Genomic DNA, 9,008 nt, shown 5'->3' with positions numbered 1-9,008 from the left:
ATTACAAATGGAAATAGCTTATTTGTTTATTTCTGATTATAAAAATAATACATGTTCTCTAGCATACCAATACTATTTAAAATTAGGCTAGCTGCTTGTCTTGGGACAGTAGAGGCTATGTAGCGTTGCCATTACTCCGAGGAGAAAATAGTTGGTGAAGGAAGTCGAGGTTAGAGAGGACCCAGCCACACTTTGCTGTCTTCAGTTGAAGTCGAGGGTACAAAATGCAGAGCATTAATTCCTTAATTCAGAGAAACAAAACCATACTCCAAGGAAATGTCATCAACATCACCACTAGCAGCACCACCAGCAGCAAAAACAACAGCCACCACAGCCACCGATATCTGCAAATGGGCAACAAGGCCAGCAACCAAAAGGAAGGCTTAACTATTGACCTGAAGAATTTTAGGAAACCAGGAGAGAAGCCCTTCATCCAATGTAGCCATCTTTTTGTGAGCAATCTTCTTTCTGATATCATTGAAGAGAAAATGAGGAAAGTAGTTGAGAAATATGGAAGGCAATGAAGTCCTCATCTAAAAGAACAAAGGCTGTGGCTTTGTCCACTTGGAAATGCGAACCCTAGTGGAGATTGCCGAAGTAGAACTAGACAATATGCCACTCTGTGCTGAGCAGCTGTGCTTGTGCTTTGCCTGCCATAGTGCATCCCTTACTGTCTGAAACTTTCCTCAGTATGTGTCCAATCAACTGTTGGAAGAAGCCTTTTCTGTGTTCAGTCATCTGGAAGGAGCTGTAATCATTGTGGATGATCGAAGAAGGCCCTCAGGAAAAGGCATTGTTGAGTTCTCAGGAAAGCCAGCTGCTCAAAAATGTCTGGACAGATGCAGTGCAGGCTCCTCTCTGCTAACCACATTTCCTCCACCTGTGACTGTGGAGCCTATGGACCAATTAGATGATGAAGAGGGACTTCCAAAGAAACTGGTTATAAAGAACCAGCAATTTTACAAGAAGTGAGAGCAACCACTCAGATTGCACACCTGGGTCCTTTGTGTATGAGTATACCATGGGCTAGAAAGCATTGAGATGGAGAAGCAGCAGCAGGACCAAGTGGACTGCAAGATCAAGGAGGCTCATGAGAAGCTGGAGGTGGAGATGGAGGCTGCACACCATGAGCACCAGGTCATGCTAATGAGGCAGGATTTAATGAGGTGCCAAGAAGAACTTTGGAGGATGGGAGAGCTGCACGACTAAGAGGTACAAAAGTGAAAGCAACTGGAGCTCAGGCAGGAGAAGGAGCACAGGCACAGGAGGGTGGCAGCAGGAAGAAATGATGCTGCAACAGCAGGAAGGATTCAAGGGAACCTTCTCTGATGTGAGAGAACAGGAGATACAGATGGGTCAGATGGCTATGGGAGGTGCCATGGGTATAAACAACAGAGGCGCCATGCCCCCTGCTCCTGTGCTAGCTGGTACCCCAGGACCTGCCACTATGATGCCAGATGGAACCTTGGGATTGACCCCACTGACAACTAAATGCTTTGGTCAAGCTGCTGCATTGGAAGGAATAGGGGCAACTGGTGGAACTCCTCCTTCATTCAACCATGCAGCTCCTGAGCCGACTTTGCTCCAAACAAACATCGCCAATATGAATACAATTGAAGTGTCTAGCTCTCTAAAACCCCTAAAAGAAGGACCTTTTTGGACTAGTCATAATTTTATCTTGGAAAAATGTTAGGGATTCCTCCCTATACTTAGGTCTTCCCAGCATGTCCTACTCTAGGGAGTAATACTGGAGGCAGAGGGCAAGAGAGGGGTAGTATTTAATGAGTCAATTCTGTGTGGTATATTCTTTAAATCAGTCTCTGTGTGGTGCACTCCCTAGTCTCAGATGTGATTGTTGAGAGCCTGGGGAAAACATGGCAAAATGGATAGAGTTAAAGGCCTATTAATCTTGGTCATTCCATTTTTTGTCCATCGTGTTATATTTGCTTTTCCATTCACACTCCCTAACCCCAGTAACGCAGCCACATAGACCACAAAATCTAAACATCCCCCAATGACCCCCATTACTCCATTTACTCCCAGGTGAGAAATCAGGCAAATGTCAACAGAGGTCACAGACAGCGTATATATGACTTTGTTATCCCATAGATTACCCCTTCATGTCCTAAGGAAGGCATTTTTTCTTAGAGATTTTCACTTTAGTATATCTTAAAAAAAAATCTTATATCAACTTACCTCTATTTTTTTCTTGGGTAAGGACAACCCAGGAATGACCCCTTTGTGTCACAGATGTTGCTATTCAGTTTTCTTGATAGGTCTAGTACAGGGTTCCCTAGAACCCTGTTCTTGGGAACAGGGTTGTTATAATCTGAAGTTCTAAGAGTAGCTCTTAGTGTTGCCTACCTTAGGTATTTATGCTGTGCATTTTTTAAAATTGGTATACCATGTTTGATTTGTTCTTATATCTTACATTTGGAATTTTTCTGATGGAGCAGTAATGCAGCATCAATTTATTAAAATACATTTTAGCCTTTAATAAATAAATAAATAAAATTAGGCTAGCCAAACTCTTTTGTTCTCATTTGGTTTCATCATTGACTGCTCTGTAGCATTTGACATTATTGACTTCTTGTTCTGTGTGGAATCATTTCCTACTTTGCTTCTTGTTATACTTTTTTCAACAGATATTAACTCTTTGAGGGCAGAGATGTTTTTCTATTTATAGCTGTCTTATTCAAGTATTGCTAGAATAGTACTTGATAAAAGGACAATGCTCTTTATTTCTTAAATTGTTTTTAATTGACTCATTATAATAGTACATATTTTTAGGGCATGGTGTAGTTTTCAGTATATGAATACCATGTACGACGATTAAATCAGGGTAATTATCGTATCCATCATCTCCAGCATTTGTCATTATTTTGTGTGAAGAAAATTCAATATCTTCTCTTTAAGTTAATCTGAAATATACAATAAATGATCTATTATGGTTTTCTTTCTGTTCTGTATAACACCAGAACTTGTTCCTTTTGTCTATTCTACACTCTTCTCCTACGAGGTCATCTTTATTAAGTTCCACATATGAGTGAGAACACGTGGCATTTCTTTTTCTCTGCCTGGGTTATTTCACTTACTACAAGGTCCTCCAAGTTTGTTTGTGTTGCCTCGATCTTTTTAGTGGCTGAATAGTATTCCATTGTGTGTGTATGTGTGTGTGTCACATTTTTTATCAATTTATTTGTTGATGCACACTTAGCTGATTCTATATCTTGGTTATTGTGACTAGTACTGTAATAAACATTGAGATGCAAATATCTTTATGACATACTGATTTCCTTTACTTTGGATATATGCCTCGTGGGAGTGCTACATCATATGGCAGTTCTATTTTTAGTTTTTTGAGGAATCTCCATACTGTTTTCCATAATAGCTGTACTAATCTACATTTACATTTACAGTTTAAAAGAATTCCCCTTCTCTACATCTTTGTTAGTATTTCCTATTTTTTTTTGTCTTTTGATAATATACATTCTAACTGAAATGTGAAATCTCATTGTGATATTGACTTACACTTACATTATGATTCATGATATTGAGTTTTTTATCACATGCTTGTTGGCCATTTACATGTCTTCTTTTGAAAATGATCTATTCAGAACATTTGTCCATTTATAAAATTCAACATTCCTAGATAAAAACACACCACAAATTCTGTGTAAAAGACACATACCTCTTCATAATAAAGGCCAGATAAGCCAAACCCAGTGCTAACACCATACAGCGAAAAGTTGAAAGCTTTTCTTCTAAGAACTGGAACAAGACAAGGATGTCCACTTTAACTACTCTTATTCAATATAGTATTAGAGGGCCTAGCTAGAACAATTATGCAAGAGAAAGAAATATAGGACATCTGAATTGGAAAGGATAAAGTCAAAGTGTCCCTGTTTACAGAAGACATGATCTTATATGAAAGTTCTTCAAAATGTTATGAAAAATGTATACTAGAAAAAAACTGCATAGATTATAATTTTTTAAAAAATTGTTTGCTATAGGGTGCTTATACTTGCAGGAAAGAGGGGAAGGAGAGAGAGAGAGAGAGAGAGAGAGAGAGAGAGAGAGAGAGAGAGAGAAAAGAGAGACAGAGACAGAGAGAACAATCCTCAGGGAGAATGAGACACCACAACCCCTTCTCCTTCATTCACCTCTCAGGATTCTGGGCATGCACATACACATGCTTAGCATGTTTTTCAAGCTATTGGGTTGGGGACTTGACCTGCACAGTTGGTCATGTGGGATCCAGCCATCTTAACCACCAACACCAACACCACCACCCCTAGATTTCAAAAAGTTTTTGCACCAAATAAACCCATAATTTTATTCCATTTTTACACAAATTTTTTGAAGTTCCTTTATATAGAGAAAAACTTAAAGAACCCAGCAAAACACTGTTAGAACTAAGAAATGAATTCAGTAAAGGTGTATGACACAAAATCAACATACAAAACTCAGTAGCATACACCAATAATGAACTAGCTGAAGAAGAGACCAAAAAGTAATCCCATTTACAATAACTATAAAGAAAATAAAATAGCTAGGAATAAATTTAACCAAGAACTTGAAAGATCTCCATAGTAAAAACTATAAATATTTGTTTCATCTATTGATTTTTAAATTTGCCTGCTTCTCTTCTGATTCTTTTGTTAACTCTTCTTCCTCCTCCCAAATCTGATTATTCTCTGAAGTTGACTCTTCTCTCTTTAGCCTTTCATCTATGAGTCATAATTCATTGTAATTATATGACCTCTCTAGTTAAATGCAACCCCTACATCTCTATCTCTAAAAACAGAGACCAGATTCAATTTTCCTAACAAAACTGAGACTACTAAGGCCAGCTTTTTGGCCAGGAGTCCATATTGGAGACATTGTCAATATGTGGTCCGTAAGTAATATAGGTAATCCTCTTCTCCTTCTCTTTTTTTCTTTCTTTCTTTCTTTCTTTCTTTCTTTCTTTCTTTCTTTCTTTCTTTCTTTCTTTCTTTCTTTCTTTTTCTTTTCTTTTCTTTTCTTTTTTTCTGTTTGTTTGGGAATAAGGCAAGTGCATGCTCCAGAGAGAGATGGGGAGAGAGATACAGAGAGAGAGAGAATATGAGAAATCATTCTCCAGAGATGATGGCCACACCACAATCCCTTCTCCTCCATTCTCCTCTCATGATTTTGGGCACATGTGCACATGTCTGGCACATTTTCAAGCTGCCTGATCTGGGACTCTAGCCACAGATTGGCCATATGAGATTCAGCCACCTAAACCACTATGCCACCAGTTGGCCCCTGATGTAGGCACTTCTTTGAGGCCCCAACCATGGTAAACAACAAGCTCTTTACAGGGTCACCATGTGAACACTTGATCCTGTCGGTCTTATGTCCAAGCTACATATATTTTACTTCCCTACCAAGAATACAGTGTCTTGTACCATATATATGGTCATGAGAGACCTTTGAGTGTTTAAATAAATACCACTAGTAGGTTATTTAGACCTCAAATGATCTTGGTGATTTATTCAAAATGAGGCTACACTTGGTTATGAAGGTAAGTTTCCCAAAGGGATAATTGATTTATGATTTGTATGATTTGCATGTGTCTTATAGGCAGTTATCCCTACAGTGGGGGTCATCGAATTAGAAAAAGTGACAAGAAATCCATCCTTGATTTTAGCTGAAGAGATTAATGACACCATTATTCTCTTCCTCAGTCTCAACTCACTGATGAGATTTTTTTAATGAATGTTAAGATTGCCCTTAACTACCTCCTTGTGGTCTAAGAAAGATGCTGCAATTACTAAAACAACCTGTTGTACCCAAAGTAATGCCTTAGGCAAAGAGGAAAGGTCAATACAAACCCTTAAGGTGAAAGCCACCTGGCTTTGTAAGATAGATATTGATGATTTTGAGGATTTTGTTCTCTGATTGGGTCCTGAAGAACCTTCTGGTATGACTACAGATTGGTTCCTTTCTCATGCTGAAGCCTATTGATAGTAGCTTTAGATAAATGCTGTGCAAGACGAAATGAATGAATTTGATTGTGGTCTTTATTGGTTAGATTAATCAGGTTGACTAACAGCGTAGTTATGGAAAAATTTGCCAGGGACAAAAAAGTGTCAAATAAGAGGAGTGGATATTGTTTATGCCCATTCTCAATGGGTCCTGCCATCAGTATCTTGAAAGAAATGAGAAAGATGGTAATCCAAAACAAGATATTGAAAAAATGAGAAAGATGGTAAACCAAAGCAAGTTATTGAAAAAAAATGATGGCTGAAAACCTGTATAAATTTGGTAAAATACAAAAACAAAAACAAAACGAACAAACAAAAAAATCCCAAAAAACTGACAGATGCAAGTTCAATATTCCCAAATAGATTTAGAAAAAAAAAAATCCACATCCAGACCATAATATAATCAAATTTATGAACACTAAAGATGAAGAAAAATATTCCGATATAGCCTCAGAAAAGTGATACATTAACATTTTTTAAATTGACTCATGATAGAGTATGTGTAGGTGCATATACAATAAAACAGAAAGAGAAATAGAAGGGTACTCTCTGTAGGGTATGATCATGGTACTCCCTCCAGTCCTCCTGTCTGTCAGATTTTAGGCACTTGTCCACATGACCAGCATTTCAGGCAGACTGGACCTGGAATTTCAATCACAGTTGCCATGTGAAATGTGGGTTCTCTTTAGTAGTGCATTGTCACTGCACCATGGAGTTGCCTCCTCCCCGTCCCCCCCCCATTTTTAATATCAGGAACAATAATTCCAGTTACTCCAGATGTCTTATCAGAAAATATAAAGGCAAGAAGAAAGTGGAACAGGATTTAAAAATGCCAAAAGAACAGTAGTCCAGAATTCTATAACCAGTGAAATATCCTTGAGGCATGGAAGTTAAGTAAAGGCATTCTCAGATAAAAGATAACTAACATTATACTAACTGGTGAAAGACTGAATGTTTTTCCCCATAGGAACGGGAACAAGGTAAGGAAAGCCACTCTCACCACGCCTGCTAAGTATCATACTGGAATTTCTACTCATGAAAATAAATGGGAGAGAGAGAGAGAAATTATGGTTTGGAAAAAGAGAGAAAACAGCCTATCTTCACAAATGATGTGATTATCTGTGTAGAAATCTGACAGAATCTACCAAGGAATCCTAGAGGTAATGAGCTAAAAGTTTAGTAAGGTCACACAAAAATCAATCATAATTCTTTATACTGGGAATCAGCAGTTAGCATAATGGCTATGTCGCTGGACTTCCATGTAGTCGACCGCGGTTCATGTCCTGGACCCGGTGGCTTAAAACTCACGCCGGGGTGCGTGCGTGCGTGCGTGCCCAAGATCCCGAGAGGAGAATGGAGGAGAAGGGATTGCGGCGTGGCCATCCCCCCTGGGGGGTGATTTCTCGCTTTCTGTTTCTCTGTCGCTGTCTGTCTGGTGAGCGCACGCGCCCTATAGTGGAAACCTCTCAAAAAAAAAATAATTCTATATACTAACATTAAAAAATGAAAACAAATTTTAAAAATATAATTTATAATAGTTTCAAGAAATGATATATAGGTATAAATTTAACATAATGTATGGAAGATATGTATTCTAAAACCTATAAATCTGATGAAATCAAAAGTTTTAAATCAAGGAAGACCTAAACAAATGAAGATACAGTTTGTGTAAATTAGAAAGGTCATTGTAGTTCTAATACCATTATCCTCCAATTGATGTCTAGATTTAATGTATTTCTAAGTCGACTCACAGGAAGTATTTTGTAAATACAGATTAAATTCTGATTTTAAAATTTATATAGAAATGCAAAAGAAGTAGATAGCCGAACAGTTTTGAAAATGAATAAAACTGTGAAACTGATGCCATCTGATTTTAAGAATTACTCTAAAGTTACAGTAATCAAGAAAGTATAATATTGTTAAAACGATGGACAATGTAATAGACTAAAAGTTCATGTCCCCTCAAAACGTGTATGCTGAAGCCTTGACCTCCCAGTGATGGTACTAACAGATTGAGACTGGAAGAAAGTTAAATTAAGAAGTTGGAACCCCGAAGAATGAAATTAGTGTCATTATAAAAGGGATACCAGCAAGCTTGTCCACCCTCTTCTGCCATATGAGGATACAAGGAGTAGTCCACAACTCAGAAGATCCTCACCAGAACTACTGTGTGCTAGCAAACAGACTCATACTTACAGCCTTCAGAAATGGTAGAAAGAAATTTCTTTTTGTAAACCACTAAGTCTATGGTACCTTTAAATATCAGTCTGAGCTGATTAGTCAAACATGTTGATCAACATAACAGACCACATTGTGCAGAAAAGTAGTCCAAACAAATATGGCCAATTGATTTTTGAACAAGATATAAAGGCAATTTAACGTAGGATATACTTTTCTGTGTCTTTTTGACAAATGGTGGTGGAACAATGGGACAGTCATATGCAAAAACAAGCAAACAAACTACAAAAATAATTACCCAACCAAAACAACCAAAAAAAAAAAACTGAGAAAATAACCCCCCAAAATGAGAATACTGTATGAGAAATACTACGCAGCATTAAGCACCCAAACATTTGGATAATTGGGTGTCCCAGAAGGTGAGGAAACTAATAAAGGCATTGATAATCTATTCCATGAAATCTTGGAAGAATAGTTTCCAAATCTAAAGAGGAATTCAAATATCCAGACCCAAGATATACCAAGAATCCCTAATAGAATCAACCCAAAAAGATCTTCTCCAAGGCACATCATAGCCAGATTGGTCAAATCTAAAATTGGTAAGAGAGAAATGTCAGGTTACTTATAAAGGTTATCCTATCAGGCTAACCTCGGACCTCTCATCAGAAGCAATGCGAGCAAGGAAAGAATGGGAAAATATATTCAGAGTGTTAAGTTTCAACCAAGTTTCAAAAAACAGTTTCAACCAAGAATACTATACCCAGCAAGATTATCTTTCATATGGAAAGAAAGAATAAAAACATTTTCAGATAAACAAGA

At 37.6% G+C, this 9,008-nt stretch overlaps 1 pseudogene; it reads left to right on the top strand.

Annotated features, from left to right (window-relative positions):
* Positions 1-473: 473 nt before the first annotated feature.
* LOC102488478 (non-POU domain-containing octamer-binding protein pseudogene) lies at positions 474-1,617 on the top strand (annotated as a pseudogene).
* The last annotated feature ends 7,391 nt before the right edge of the window (positions 1,618-9,008 follow it).

This window comes from Tupaia chinensis, unplaced genomic scaffold (assembly GCF_000334495.1).
Source record: "Tupaia chinensis unplaced genomic scaffold, TupChi_1.0 Scaffold000674_2, whole genome shotgun sequence".
NCBI lineage: Eukaryota > Metazoa > Chordata > Mammalia > Scandentia > Tupaiidae > Tupaia > Tupaia belangeri.
The sequence above is the reverse complement of the archived record's forward strand: the minus strand, read 5'-3'. Positions and strand labels throughout refer to the sequence as shown.